Below are 16,154 nucleotides of genomic sequence, written 5' to 3' on the forward strand. Positions count from 1 at the left end.
TGAATAGATTGATACAGTTTTTTGACATTTTCTTTGTGTTTTTGAACGTAATCGGAAACAATTATACGATCATTTAAATCAAATGGGTCTGTGTTATTAATATGACCTTTAATCACTTCGAAAGGTGTAAATTTGGTAACACTATGTATTGAATTATTATAGCCAAGGACAGCTCTTTTCATCAGCTGTTCAGGTGTGAACGATTTTCCTTCTTCCTTTAAGCATCGATAATGCTCAATCAGTGTTGAATGAAATCTTTCAACTGGTGAATTAGAATTACTGTTTTTGGAAGTTGTGTAATGCAACTCAATGTTATAAATTTTACAAAAATTTTCTAGATCTTTATTTTTGAATTCGGTGCCTGAATCAGCGGTTATTTTGAGTGGTAAACCGTGATGGGTAATAAAATTGAGTAGATTTTCGACTACTAAAACTCCGGTTAAGGATTTTAATGGATATGCCTGACCGTATCGTGAAAATGTGTCGATAATTGTTGAAAAAGTTTCGTTTGAAATTTTGAATGTATCTATGTGAACATGCTCAAAAGGCTTAGAAGTTGTAGGTGTTAGGTTGAATTTAATTACAGGAGGATTCCGATCGTATTTGTTTTTCTGACATGTTTCGCAATTATTAATATAATTTTGTATGTCATCTGCCATTTTTGGCCAATAAAATCGTGAACTGAGGGATGTCCTCATTTCATTTATACCTCTATGGCATGTTTTCTTAATGTGATAGCATTTAAGTTTCTCTTTCTGTTCTTTCGATGTTTCTACATCCTCTAAGAATGTTGGACAATGAACAATTTTGAATGAAGAATTTTTGAGTAAATTTTGGATTGTTGTATTGAACATTTGTGAGACTGTTGGGTTTTTAAAATGGAAGGCAAATGTTTGTTTTGGATCGATATATTCTTTAATAAGTTTAACAATATTCTCGCTCATATTTTTAGAGGGTATGGTAATATAAGATCGCAAATTCTCGAATACCTTTTCTATTCTACATTTGAGTTTTTCTATGTCACCAATAGCTACAATTATTTGATTTTTATATGTATTAACTGGTCTTTCTGAAATGGGAATTTGAAAGACAGGGTCTTCGAGAGAAGTGTGAACGGTTTGTGAATCCGATGTTTTTTCGATTTCGTTTAATTTTGGGGGAACAATTTGAATATCAGATAATATGTTAATTTGTTTTTTCGGTTCTTGAGGTTCCAGGACTTCATTGAGAACGTCGTTGTCTAAGACTGGAATATTATCGTTATTCAAATAGAAGTCGATAAGTTCGTTTATGTCTCCAGGATTATTTTGAACTGAAAGTGTTTCGATAGCATTGAAGTCATTTGTATGAGGATTTCTGGAAAGAGCATCCGCTGCTTGGTTGCATTTTCCTTTCTTATATTTTACAACATAGTCGAATTCCTCTAATTTCAAACGCCATCGCACAAGTCTTGAATTAGGTTCCTTTAGTGAGAAAAGCCACTGAAGGGGTTTGTGGTCTGAATAAATTGTAAACTTTCTGCCGAAAAGGTATGGTCTGAAATATTTGCAGCTCCATACAATCGAAAGAAGTTCTTTTTCGATAGTTGAGTAATTAATTTCAGGTGGGTCAAGTGTTCGAGAAGCGTAACAAATTGGGTGTCCATTTTGTGACAAAATGGCGCCAAGGGCGTAATTTGAAGCATCAGTTGTGACTTCAAAGGGTTTTTCAAAATCGGGGTATGCGAGAACCGGTTCTGAAGTCAATACCGATTTACAAGTATTGAAACATTCGATAAATTCTTTAGTGTGTTCAACTTTTGCGTTCTTTTTAAGACAACTTGTGAGAGGTTTTGTTAGTTTTGCGAAGTTGTTTATAAATTTTCGATAGTATCCCAATAATCCTAGGAATGACTTTATTTCTCGTTGTGTTTTTGGGATTGGAAAATTTTGAACAGCTCTGATTTTCTTTGGGTTTGGTTTTATGCCTTCGGGCGTAATAACATGACCCAAAAATTCTACCTCTTTTCTGAGAAACTCCGATTTATCTAGTTGGATCTTAAATTGTGCCTCTCGTAATTTAGAGAAGACCAATTTTAAGTTTTGGATATGTTCTTGGAGTCCAGTGCTAAAAATAATTATGTCGTCCATGTAAATCATGCATACTTTATTTTGTAGGTCTTTCAGAACCTCGTCTAATACGCGCTGAAGACTTGATGGACCGTTCTTAAGGCCATACGGAAGTCTCAGGTATTCGTAGTGTCCGTGCTCTACATTAAAAGCCGTTTTTTGGATTGAATTTTCGGCCATCTCGATTTGATGAAAACTGCTTGCCAAATCGAGGGTGCTAAAGTACTGAGCTCGTCCCAGTTTATCTAAAATGTCGTTTATGTTTGGGAGTGGGTAACGATCACTAATGGTTTTATCATTAAGTTTTCGATAATCGACTACCACTCGCCATTTTGGCTTCCCGGAAGCATCCATCTTTTTTGGAACTATCCAGACCGGGGAAGACCAGGGACTACAGCTTGGTCGTATTATATTTTTTTCAAGCATGTCTTTTATTTGACGCTGAACTTCGCTCTTATGAACGTATGGATACCTGTATGGTCTGGTATGTATGGGTATTTCGTCTGTGGTCTTGATTTCGTGTTTGACCTTGGAGGTGAATGTTAATTTATCTCCAGGTTTCAAAAATATGTCTGAAAATTCTTTACAGAGTTTCAGTATAGCATTTGTTTCTTCCTTGTTCATGTGGTCTGTACGTATCAAATCAGCGATATTAATTTCGGTTGCCAGTTTAGGTGAGTCCGTCCCTGTATTTTCGAAAGTTTCATAAGAATACATTTCGAAAGTAGAGGATTGAAAGCTCTCTACAGGAAGTGGTTGTATCAATTTCACTGATATTGTTCTATCGGTGGGGTTTTGTACTTCCATAAGGGCGTAACCATTTTTTGAAGTTGTCAATATTTGCGGAATGAAAAGATCATTGAGTGTTCCCTCAAGGGTAAGAATTTCACCTTCAGGAACTGTGACAGGCAGATATTTAAGTACTCTTTCTTGTGGGTTGACAGAGAAAGAAAAACTCGTATCTGTAGACTGTCTGAACTTGAAAGGAATTTCAACATGATTTCCTATCAGTCTCTTATTCACAAGGTCTATATTCAGATGCATATTTATCAAGTCTGATAATCCTAAAACTCCGTCAAAGTAATCGTGGAAATCAAATAAAATAAAAGTAATTTCATAGTTTGTGTTGAACTCTGGAAAAGCAGGTATCGAGGCTTGGTACCTTACTTTCTGACTTCCTAAAGCCGTTTTGATAATAGTATTTGAATGATAAATTTTGTTTGGGAAAAATTTTTCAATAATAGATGGTTTAATAATCGATCTTGAACTTCCAGTATCGATTAATAGTTTAATAATTTTATTTTTGTGACTAACTTCGACATAAGGTAATGCATTGTTACAAAATGCATTGATTTCAGCTAAGTATGATCTTCGAATTGGGTTGTTAAATGAAAATTTCCAGTTTCATCACAATCTATGTCGCTTAAGTATTCATTCTGAAAATTTGGTTCGTTTTCTAAATAAACAGCATTTTCTGAAGAGTATGCTTCTTCACTAAGGTTGGGATTATCATAAAATTGTTGATCAGTGTCATTATATTGGGGAAATTCATCGTATTCGTTAGAAAATAATTCCTCAGATATAAAATTCGGTTTTTGACTTGCGGTAAACATTTTTTGAGGGTTTCGGTAATTATTAGGGTTCCTAAAAGTGTTGTTTTGTTGAGAAAAAGGTCTTTGAGACATTTTTGTTGGGTTTTTTGATGTAGTGGACATGGGTTCCGGTTTCGGTAATTGATTAGGTGGAATATTTTTTGGTTTAAAAGCATTCTGAGGAGGTCCGAAAACTTCTCGGTTTGTAGGGTATCTTTGCGGTGGTAATTGTCTAGGTTGGATATTAATTGGTTGGCTAGGCCAATTAGGTCTACTTGAAAATTGTGGATTGAAAAAATGTTCATTTTTTGAAAAATAATTTGGGTTAGAAAAATTTTCGTTTTGAAAATTTTGTCTTTGATGTTGTATAAATCTAGGGCCATTTTGGTTGACGTTTGGTATGATGGATTGTCTACCGAAAGTATTAAACTTTGATTTATAATCGTTTAATGAACCATACATTTTTTCAAAATTTTCGAACTCGTTTACGTATGCTATGGCATCTTCCAGTGAGGCTGGCTTTTTAAGATGCATATTATTTCTCAAAATACCAGGACAACCAGCAATGAAAGTACTGAGGGCTACTTTATCATAGTGAGTTGTTTGGTAAAGTTTTTCTTCTGGAGTTAAGTCTGGGTTGTTACTGACTCTTTGAACTACATTACTTTTGATTAATTGAATTCTACTACCGAAATTCATTAAGTCTTCTCCTCTATGGGGTCGACTTCTAGTTAATTCCTGAACTAAACAGTCCAAATCTCTCCTATCCGAAAAACATTGTTTTAGAGCAGATTTTAAGGCGTCCCAAGTATTAAGTTCGGTTCTGTTACCAACCATATACTCGGCTTTACCTGTCAATTTTTCTTGAATACATTCAAGAACGTGTTCATTAAGTGAAGCATCATTAAACACATTGTACGCGTTAACTATAGCATCGCATCTACTGATAAATTTGTTCAATGTATTGCTATCACCATCAAAAGTTTTTAAATTGTTAATTCTAGATTTGAAAAGGTTCCAATTTATTTGAGTTGGTTGGGGTGGAACTGGTGGAACCATTGTAGGTTGAAAAGTATTATCAAAATTTTCAGTATTATTTGCTGAACTTTCTTGAAATGATAAACTATTCAATCGTGATAAAATATCTTCAATTTCACTCATAAATAAATAATTGTTTTTCTCAATAAATAGTTTCTTAAAATTACTCGTCTCGAATAGACAACAATTTGTTCGCAATGAACGGTACTATATATCTTCGCCGAAGTCCTTATACAGAGGGTTCGTGAAGGCAAGAAGGAAATATTTGGCACTTACTTGTAAGTTCCAGTTCCTTCTCCGTTGATTCCTTGCAGCTTCCCTGGGGCTCTGTCGTCTCCTTGTCCGCTCGTTCTGGGTGGTCCTCAAAGGATTCTTGTTGAATTTGTGCTGAAGGGGTTGAAACTCCACGACGCAAAAAGTTCGTTTTCACGCTGCACAAATCCTACCGACTGCGCCAATTAAATGATTGGAACGAGAAAATAACTTTTTAAAAAGAATTTATTTTACAAACTAGAGACGACTGTCTCTTACGAGAGCTACAAACAGAATGATAATTAATATAATGTTAACTGGATGCTAACTGCATGTCGAGATAAGGGATTCCTGGAATATCTCTTACTCAGCTGAATCTCCGTGTGAATGGCCGTGTCGTGGGAACTATGACCACGTAACTTTCGAAACTAGTATTGGGCGCTTTTTTGCTAGGAGAGGAAAGTCTCTTGAATTATTTTCTGACAACTGCACTATTTTTAGTCGGCGCTGACCGTGAGCTGCAAACCTTATTCAATTCAGCTGTTACTTGGTCACGGTGTACTCAAAAGGCTAACCTATAAATCTGCTAAGAATCGATATAATGCGTCGGAACACAGAAGAGTTATATTGAGATGTATTCAATACTATAATTTTTTGAAGACTTTCTTGCTCATTTACCACAAACTGTATTTTTTGAAATCAATCACTTTCATTCTTAGGGTGCGATTTCTTGAAATTATTTTCCATGCGTCAAAGTGTCTTCTCACATGGTCCCTTCTACTGTAACCTTTACCGCAAATGGGGCAATAGTGCGGTTTGGTATCTGTATGATGATACATGAGCCGGGTGACATCGCATTTGTAATTGAACGTTTCATAACAATGCACACATTTGAAGGGTTTACCTCCCCAGTGCCTTTCGGAATGTTTCTGCAAGACCTCCTCACTGCTAAATCTTTTGCGTCATAAACAGACGTAACTCATGAAAAATTTAGAAAAGTTCAAAAATAATTTTGCAATAGTGACTTAATTTGAAACTACTTCACATTCAATATCAATATATATTGAAATATTATAAATACAAAGTTACTTGGTCACGGTGCACTCAAAAGGCTAATCTATAAATCTGCTAACAATTGATCTAATGCGTCGGAACACAGAAGAGTTATATTGAGATGTATTCAATACTACAATTTTTTGAAGACTTTCATGCCCGGTTACCACAAACTGAATCTTTCGAAATCAATCACTTTCATTCTCAGGGTGCGATATCTTGAAATTATTTTCCATGCGTCAAAGTATGTCTTCTCATATGGCCCCTTCTACTGTAACCTTTACCGCAAATGGGGCAATAGTGCGGTTTGGTATCTGTATGATGATACATGTGCCGGGTGACATCGCATTTGTAATTGAACGTTTCACAACAATGCACACATTTGAAGGGTTTGTCTCTCCAGTGCCTTTCGACTAGTTTCTGCAAGACCTCCTCACTGCTGAATCTTTTGCCACACTTAACACACCTGAAGGGTTTGTCACCATCATGTATCAATTTTCCATGCTGTCTGAGGTAACATTGCTTAGAGAAATACATGTTACATTGATCGCATTCATGTTTACACGTTCCAGAACCGCTGTCCCCTTCGAGTCTATTTCCAGTTGTTTCAAAGCCGAAGCCTCGCTGGTGAGTCAGCTGCATATCTCTCTGCGATCCACCTTAGTAATGGATATGCTGGTGAATTCTCGCAATGTCATAGGAGATGAAGCATTGAAATCATTTGAAGGCTCCAGATGTAGCAATTGTGATGGTGTTCGGCTTATACGGAAATCGATCCCCGGTTGATGACTCCCTTGGGTTTTTTCAAACACAATCTCCGACGTTGACGTCGCTTCATCAGTATATTTCGCTCCCTGTTCCATAAACTGTTCGAGTTCCTTCGCTGAAATATCGTTTTTTACTGCTGCTGATTGCCTGTCTTGGTTTGACAGGTTCGAGACGTTAGAAAGGAAAGGATAAGGAGAAGTATGGCAATTATCACTGAAATCACTCGAAGGCGCTAGACGTAGCATTTGTGATGGTGGTTGCATGATACGGGAATTGATCCTCGGTTGATAACTCACTTGTTGCGAACCCATTCTCAGAGAAAACGTAATTTTCCAAATTATCTAGAATGTTTTCATTGTTATTCTCCATTGAAAGATTGTGCGATTTTCAGAATGAAAACTATATCAAATACTAGAAACTAGTCCACAAGCAGTTCAAAAATGAATGGTGTTTCTCGTAGTCATTCGTTATTAGATATACTGAACAGAAATGTTTTTATGCTATTCAAAGCATAACTGTCGCTAAGCACCAACTATGTGATATGCTCAGATGGATATCATAGAATTTAAATACCCATTTTCTGAAATAGTAGTCCGTCCGCATATCGAATTCATTGTATGTCGTTAATAAGATAGGTAACATTTTAATTGAACCATGTAAATATAATGATATCTTGGTAATTGAGATCAGAAAGCAGGTACATGACATTTAAAATTTACTTACAGAATGTAAAGATTTCTCATTTGGCCAGTTCTAGAAATGACAATGTTCATTTGATATCATCAGAATAATTATATAACTCATATACAACGACATTATATAATGTTTTATTTTATCTAGTTTTAATAGGTAAGTTATGTATCTATATGGCATATCGGATATAGGCTACAAATACGACGAAATCTATACAATATAAATTATTTTGAGGTTGTCAAAAATACATTATTATCTGAAATATATCTGGAGTTAGTTATATTTTCTTTTGTGATGGAAAGTTAAAAATAATTTTATAATTGAAAAGTCACCTATCGTTGAAAATGTCAAAGCTAATATTGGGGTTCTGGCTTCAATATTTCTAATTCTGAATGTGTCACAATAATAGTTTGAATTTCACTAGTTCGGACTTCCATTGTCTATTATATGAAATGATTTGAAATCCCTGAAACAAGTAAAAAAGAATAAATAAAAAAGAATAGTTGAAAATAACAATAATAGTTTATTGAGAGAGGTTTCTGCAATAGGTATTCAATTTCCTGAGACATACAGAGTGAAAATGTTCACATTTGAAATGGCCATGAAAATTTATGAGAAAGCAACTGCCAGTAAATTAAACATTCAGAATTTTACTATTGCTAAAGCCATCATTCTGTCGCAAAGTAATGTTGCCGAAAGGACATATAAGAAAGTAATAACATAATTGATTCGAATATCTATTGAATAGAATTGATATTGATGAAAAATTTCGTATATTTCTCTAATAATTGTTGAAATAGTTGAATGATGTCTATTTGAGAAAAAATTAAAATTTCGAAATTTGTTATGAAATCCGTTCGAATCGTCTTCAAATTCTCCACACGAAACATTTTTTCGAATTTTGGGATAATCAACAAAAATTCTTTGATTGATTCAAATATTGTGACCCTATCTTTCATGTAATACAAAAATTATATGGATTTCGTTCAAAAAAACTTTTTTGTATTCTCAAATCTCAGCAACTGAATATTTTGTTTTATAGATATCTAAGTTGAGCGCCACACAGTCAATAAAATGAATGATCATTGATATGGTCGACTGTGAAACCAAATCTAATCAAATTCAGTTCTTTAAGCCACGGGAATGAAATGAAACTATAATAAATCAGATATTCTGAAGATACTTGACATTCACAAAATACTGGCCGGTGAATTGAATAAGGGTAGAAATCAAAATCTGAATGAGCTCCAAGTTTGCCATTTAATCATATGTGAAACACATTGTAATAACTCAATAATGATCGTAGGTGAAAGTACGCTTTCATTTACCTAAGGATAGTCCAGGTAAAAATGTCAGGAAAAGTATTACTTATAAGATTCATGTCATAAAAAAATAATCAATAGGAATGGTGTTGAAAATTACCTCACCAGAATATACCCAGTTCAGGTTTACATTATGAATGGATCAACTCAAAATTCAATAATTGTATCATGTTAATAAAACAGTATTTCTAATGCAAAAAGTAATTTTCGGAAAAATTAGTCAAGTGTAAGTATAATATTTGCCTGTTAGATTATCGTCGAGCTGTAGCTGCAGTTTTCTTCGACCAGAAACGGGACAGACTTGGAGCACGTACTTTTCTAATTCCAAAATGGACTTTGACTATCGTGGGGACATGGATAATCACATTTATCGAACTTGATGAATGAAAATTCCATCATTTGGTGAATTGACTGAAAATATATTCCGTGAGGCAATCAGAGATAGAAGTCCTTGTTCTTCCCTCTTTAATGATTCCAGAAACTCTATTCTAAAAAGTCTCCAATACTAAAACCCTGAAAAAACAATTTCCATAATGAAAATTCATTCATAAGTTCGAATCACTAAAAGGTGAATCTCATATGAAAATGAATGGATCGAAATGAATTTTCATACCTCCTTAATCGAAGGGTCCGTTAACCAAAAAAATCACGAATAACCTTTTCAAGGAAATGGCGTCGCTCGTTCTGGAAAAGTGGTTGTGACCCAGTAGAATCTTCAGGGAATGCAACCTTTTGTGGAACTCTCAAAATCTATATATGAAACTATATCCGAAACGATATCGTTCAATTCTTGAAAATTGACCACACGGCTCACCACTGAACAAATCCCTTCTTGAGATTCTCGTTCATCACTCCCTTTTCCAAAAAATGCCACAACTCTTTGCCGTCCTCATGATCAAGGATCACCTACAGCGCAAATCTATTATCTGTACCAGAAACTAATTATCATATGTGTATTGAGAAGTGAAAATCTTTGCGAGGCAAATGGGTGTGAATTGGATTGCTTACACCTCAGGAAACTTTTTTTAAAATCAATTATAATTATCTTCGGCGAAATAAAAATTAAATGAAGAGTACAGTAGGTTTTTATAAACGCTACACAACCCCTCTCCCAAAAAAATAAAATAGACCACCAAAGGGATATTTTATACAACACGAAGTGCTATTCATTGAAGTTTCGGCTACGGTAGCTCTGCGTACCACACATCCTGTAAGAATAAGTAATATCGGGAAGTCTAAATCAGGATTTGTCATGAGTCGGGAAAATGTTACAATCAAATATGTCTGCCTCAACTTGAAATGACTACACAAAAACTAGATACAATTTTCTTCAAGAGAACCATTATATCAAAAACACATACAAACCAATCAGAAACAAAAACTGATAGTACTCTCAGAATAAGGAACATCGTGCACTAAGTTCCTTCATCAAGAATGAAAAATACTAGTAATATATCTGTAGGAAACCTAACAAATCCAACATAGGTTGAAATAGGAGATCAGTAACAAAATATTACCCTACTGATTCTTCAGAGTTAGAACCAAAATAGGGTTTTATATCCCTAATATGCCAATCTCCAGCATTTGAATCATCTACAATAACTAAATTATAAACCAAGGCTTATGGAGCTTGCCTATACTTACGCTCAACAAATTCAAACGGAGTTGTGCACACACAACTAATATGCTCCAAATCAAGAGTGGCTCCTGTGAGCCCAGTTAGCTTGCCTCGCTTAGAGCTATGCAGTGCAGTATTACTTTCCAATTCACTTATCATGGTCAAGAAATCTCTTCTATTAGACTTCACTGACATTTATTTGTGGTCCGACTCCACGATCGCAATACATTGGGTGCAAACTGCTCCGTATCGCTTGAAACCTTCATAGCCAATATAATAGCTGATATACAAAAATCTGTCATTGGCAACATCTATTCTCTAAAGACAATCCCGCAGATCTAGTGTCACGCGGAAAATTACCTTCTGGATTTATTACTAGTTCTATATGGCCTAACGGCCCCTCTTGGTTATCACAGGACAAAGACGAATGGCCAAAAGGCGCATTATCTGAAATTACTATCCCTGAACTTAAAGCCGTAGCAAATAATCCCGTTACTTGTTACGTTTCATTGAAAGGGTTTCCATTAGTTGAATGTTTCAGTTCTTTTCGTGAACTTAAATGTGTGGTTGCTTATCTATTGCGTTTTGTACACAATACAAAACATAAAACCCTTAAAATTATTTCAAAACAAAACTAATCTGCTTGTTTTTGGTACTAATCGTAGCTTGGTGGAGAGACATATTAATATTGTTATTGGTGATACAGTAATATGCCCCACGAACGTGGAAAAAAATCTAGGTATCGAAATGGACGTGAATTTAAGGTTTACAAAACATGTCACAAAATGTGTTCAAAGAAGTTACATGAGTATGAGAATGCTTTATCCTCATCGTCATTTATTATCAATAAGTTTGAAAATAAAATCAACAATTGCTCTTGTGTTGAGTCATTTTGCATATTGTGATGTTGTGTATGGTTCATGCCTGGATGAAAAAAAAAATTTGAGAATTGAGAGAGTTCAAAAATCATGTCTTAGGTATATATATGGTATCAGAAAATATGACAAAATTTCATATAAACTTAAAGAAACCAATTGGTTGACAATGGAAAATTCACGTGTTTTACACTCGGCTACCCTCTTTTATAAAATATTGATTAACAAATGTCCATCATATTTTTATTACAAAATAAGATTTCGTAGCGATGTACACACTCTAAATTTGAGGTTTAAAGGGTTACTTTCTCCGCCGCTCCATCGAATCACTCTATATCGACGATCCTTCAGTTATAATATATATAGTTTGTACAAAAATATTTCACAAAAATATAAAGTTAGTAGAGTTTTCTCATTTTCTCTCTCTCTCTCTTCCCTCTCTCTCCTTCCTCTTTTTTTCTCTTTCTCTGTTTCATTGTTTTTTCTCTCGTTTAGTTTTCTTTCTTTCAAGGCTAGAACTAAGATCAACAGTACCCTTCCGGTACATGTTGTTTCTAGCCTTATTTGTATTTTTTTAATCATTTTTATAGATTGTATATTTATTGTATTTATATGGAACTACGGATAAATATTATTATTATTATTATAAACTAGAAAACAGAATCAAACAAAAAATACAGAACAAGGATCAAGCCACCCCAACAGACAGAACAACACAACGATGGACAGCATTTACGTACGTAGGACGCCAAACCAAAAAACTAACAAACATCTTCAAATCACTGAACATCAACATCACATACAAGCCGAACACGAAGATAACACAAAAAATAAACAACTATGAAAAAGAAGATGACAAAGACCAAAACGGTATATACAGTATACAATGCTCGGACTGCAACAAATTCTATATCGGCCAAACCAAGAAAAAATTAATCCAAAGATACAATGAGCACAAAAAGGCATACATAAATCCAATAGTATATGAATCAAACCTCGCAACACACGCCATACAAAACAAACATAATTTCCCCCCACCAGAGAACATAAAACTCATAAAACACGTCAACTAGGGAAACCGCATGGACATTTGGGAAAATTCGAACGTCCATAAATCTAACAGTCATAAATCACTCATCAAGGAACAAGTACAAATCAAAACACAACAAGACCTAGCATTCAATATATTAAACAAAACCATACAGATTCCTAGAGAAGATCTAACACAAAGAAGAGTACCTGATGCAGTACAAATACAGACGAATTTACCTAAAGTACCTGAAATACCTGAGTTGAGACGCTCTGACCGTATAAAGAGGCAGACGACAGGATGACAAGTTCAGTTTGAGGAGTGCCTAGAAGATGACAGTACTACCAACTGTCGAAAGCGCTCGCAGATGATCAAAAGAAGATATAAATATATATATATATATATATATATATATATATATATATAGATATATATATATATATATATATATATATATATATATATAGATATATATGTCAGACCATGAAGGAATTGTATTCTCCATTGCAACACGTTCCACATTCAAAGATATGTATATATCATGCAGACATATGGCTGAACATGGTAAACAACAGTTTATAGAATGCGTGAATACTGTAAATTGGAAAATATTTCACGAAATAAACAATCCTGATGAATCTACAAACTTCCTGGTGAACACGTTTTCAACATTGTATGATAAATGTTTTGTCAAAAAAATTTTAAAAATATCCACGCAGAATTACAAAGAGTTTTTTTTCTTTAATGATATGCAATAATTGAAATGCACCTTGGATGCTGTCAAAATCATTGGAATCGGACGACCGGAAGTGGAAACCGAAAGTGGTCGTTTTTTGATGGATTCGAATCCTTCTCACCCTAAGGAATCCAAATATATCATATGTTTCAGTATACAATGGTTTTTTCATTTCCTTTGTCAATAAATTCTGCGTTTTGCATCAAGCGTCTGCAATTGGAATAGACTTATAGTTGTTCATAACCCAACATTTTTCAATTCCAAGTTTTTTCAGTGATTTTTGTTGAATTTGCAATTTTTCCTATGCTATTTCACATTGGGCGTTGGATATTATATTCGTTACACCATCTTTGTTTTTTCTCTGTCGGTACACTCTGTATTCGTTTCCCTTCCATTTGATGTACTGCACGTTGAGATTCAACTATCATTAACAAATATTTGGTTGAGTACCCTTATGCCATGTTGCGTCATCTTCGATTTCTCTTCGTCGTTGACTTCTGAATTTCTTATCCTTTCATTTGACGTGCTGTATGCGACGATCCGATCATTATTAGCGAATATACAACTTAGAGCCCTTCTGACAGTTGTGCTATTATTTCTTGTAATTACTCAATAATTTCCACAAATTATCACACACGCCATCACCTCCCACGGTGACTACGTCACTTTCAAGGTTTCAATGTTTTATCACTATTATTATTATTATTCGATCCACATTCTCCAGTTCAATTTCATATAGCACAATCAATCGAGCGATATTTGATTTCTCCATTGTGATTAGCTGGCCGACACTACTCTTTAACAGAAGTTAGGTTGAATGTTCCACAAGTTTCCGTTGAAGAGTCTGAGAATTCGCGAAATGAATCTTCAAATGACAAAGCATGGACTTTAGTCATTTCCTGACGATGCTAACTTGGTTAGCGGAACGCGTTAAATGATAAATGACTGTCATATTGAAACACAAAGAACCGTTACGACTATAACGATGAAACGATAACGAATAAACGCACGGAAAACGGTAGAAAACGCACGACACCCTTGGTGTCATTTCCTTCTTCTCCTGATGATGCTAACTCGGTTAACAAAGATACGAGACTTCCGACATGTTGAAACGCTGGAATTCTGTTGAATCGACATGTTTTTTTTTCAATGATGTATTTTAAAACGCCCTGTATACACAATAATATCATATTTCAAATCGACATGTTTTTTTCCTATATTTTGACGCACCCTGTACACTTCGACGTCATATTTGGTTTTCAATGATGTATTTTGAGATACCTTGTATACATGAGGGATCGCACGTTGAAAACTTACAGCCTCGTGGAACTGTTATGTTTTTTCTCAAATGATGTTTTGTGACGCACCCTGTACACTTCAACGCCATGTTTGTTATAACATTGAGAGATCGCACTTTGAAACGATACAGCCTCATTAATCTGTAATGTTTTTTCTCAAATCGGATTCATCATTACTAATATATAACTTTCACGCTACCAATTTTCATCGAGTCATTCACGAATAATTTCAAAACCGGTAACGCTACAATGCCCCATAAACAACGATTTATTGTACAACCGGCGACGCCGAACCTGCCATGCTGACATGTATTGACATTTGAGAGATGCAGTCTTATAAGTCTAGTGTTTACAGTGTCCTTCTTCAACCAATAGATAGTTCAGCTAGTGACTCATAGATGACTCTGTGTGTTCTATAACTTTTGTTGTATTCATGTTATATCTTGTTTTTCAAAATTCACTTTTTAAAAATTGGTTTATTTCTTTATAAACACTTTATTACAATTTGTATATAACGTGAAAAACTTGGAACATTAACTGAATAAGTAATTGATATGAATCGTATATGAACTGTACTAGAGAATGGTTTCTTGGTTAATGAACAACTCGTTAATGAACAACTTTCTGACCTCGCAGGGTCTATTTATACGTTTGGTATGAAAAACAATATTTGAACAGTGTCAGCAATTGCTTTGTCTGGAGCACAAGTGTTCATCTTGCTGATACTGCACAATAAGCACTTTTAGCAGGAAGCTGTTATCGCTTTGTAATTTAATATGTGTGAGACGATAATTCGCATATAACAACTCCCCTTTTATACAAAAAGTTGTTGCTTTTTGCTGCAACTTTTCACAAAACATTGTCCTTGTGGAAACTGGTGTTGAGTTGGATTTCCTCTTCTATAGGTTCTTGGAGGTTGATACTTGGTCTTCTCCTGGGGATGAATCTCGATAAGATACGGGATGGTTGTCTGTCTGATCTTGGATGATCCGGGGGTGGTTGATTCGAAGTGGATGTAATACCGATTCGTATTGGTCCTTTTCGTCTACATTTGCAAAAGATGTAAAGTATGATTGATACAATGATCAATGTTATAGTGCAATATGTGAACCATGATATGTGCTTGTTCACAAACGGCTCATTGATGAGTTTATCCAATTCTTCGGAATATTGGTTTAATTTATGTTGAGCGATGTTCAACTCGTCAACGTTGATTTTGTTGAGTTTCAGCGGTTTCAGTTCTGGGAGATGTCGTTTTTCAGGAAGATGATCGCAACAGCTGTATGGTATTCGAACGGCATGGTTTTTGTATGTGACGTTCTTATATCTATCGACGAAGTATTTGGAGTGAATTCTAGTGCTTCCAACGAATGAGCTGAATCCGGGTTGGAGTTTTAGTAGGGAATTGGTTTTGATCACTCGTGTAACTGGTTCCATATTTTCGCAGTTAATGGTGATTGGTAGGACTTCAGATATTGTTATGAGCCACAAATTTAGACTCAGTTCCTGGACATTGTATTTCGTAGCGTAGATCAGTGAAGACTGGCAAGTTTTCGGGAGGACGGTCAATCTTCTCAATAGTTGGGCTTCGCATATAGCTTCTCTATCAATCGGGTAGGGTAGTAGATCGGAACAAATTCTTACGCCATGATTCAGAGTTTTACAGTTTTCTAAATTTTGAAGTGAAATGTACAACAAGGATTCGTCATCTCTCGCAATATATTTTTGAACAGTTAATAATATGTGATGAAGTCCCGTTCGGTTATCTGGG

The 16,154-nt window shown here is 34.9% G+C and overlaps 1 long non-coding RNA gene across 1 annotated transcript in view; it reads right to left on the reverse strand.

Moving 5' to 3' along the window:
• Positions 1-8,648: 8,648 nt before the first annotated feature.
• The window catches only part of LOC141481307 (uncharacterized), a 40,005-nt gene continuing 32,499 nt past the window's right edge, over positions 8,649-16,154 (reverse strand). Inside the window, exon 3 of the long non-coding RNA XR_012464879.1 lies at positions 8,649-9,339. This is a non-coding gene — a long non-coding RNA (uncharacterized lncRNA). The remainder of the gene's footprint in view (positions 9,340-16,154) is intronic.

Source organism: Leptinotarsa decemlineata, unplaced genomic scaffold (genome assembly GCF_025532065.1).
Source record: "Leptinotarsa decemlineata unplaced genomic scaffold, Ldec_3_MD MMD2_tig00000157_RagTag_RagTag, whole genome shotgun sequence".
Lineage (NCBI taxonomy): Eukaryota > Metazoa > Arthropoda > Insecta > Coleoptera > Chrysomelidae > Leptinotarsa > Leptinotarsa decemlineata.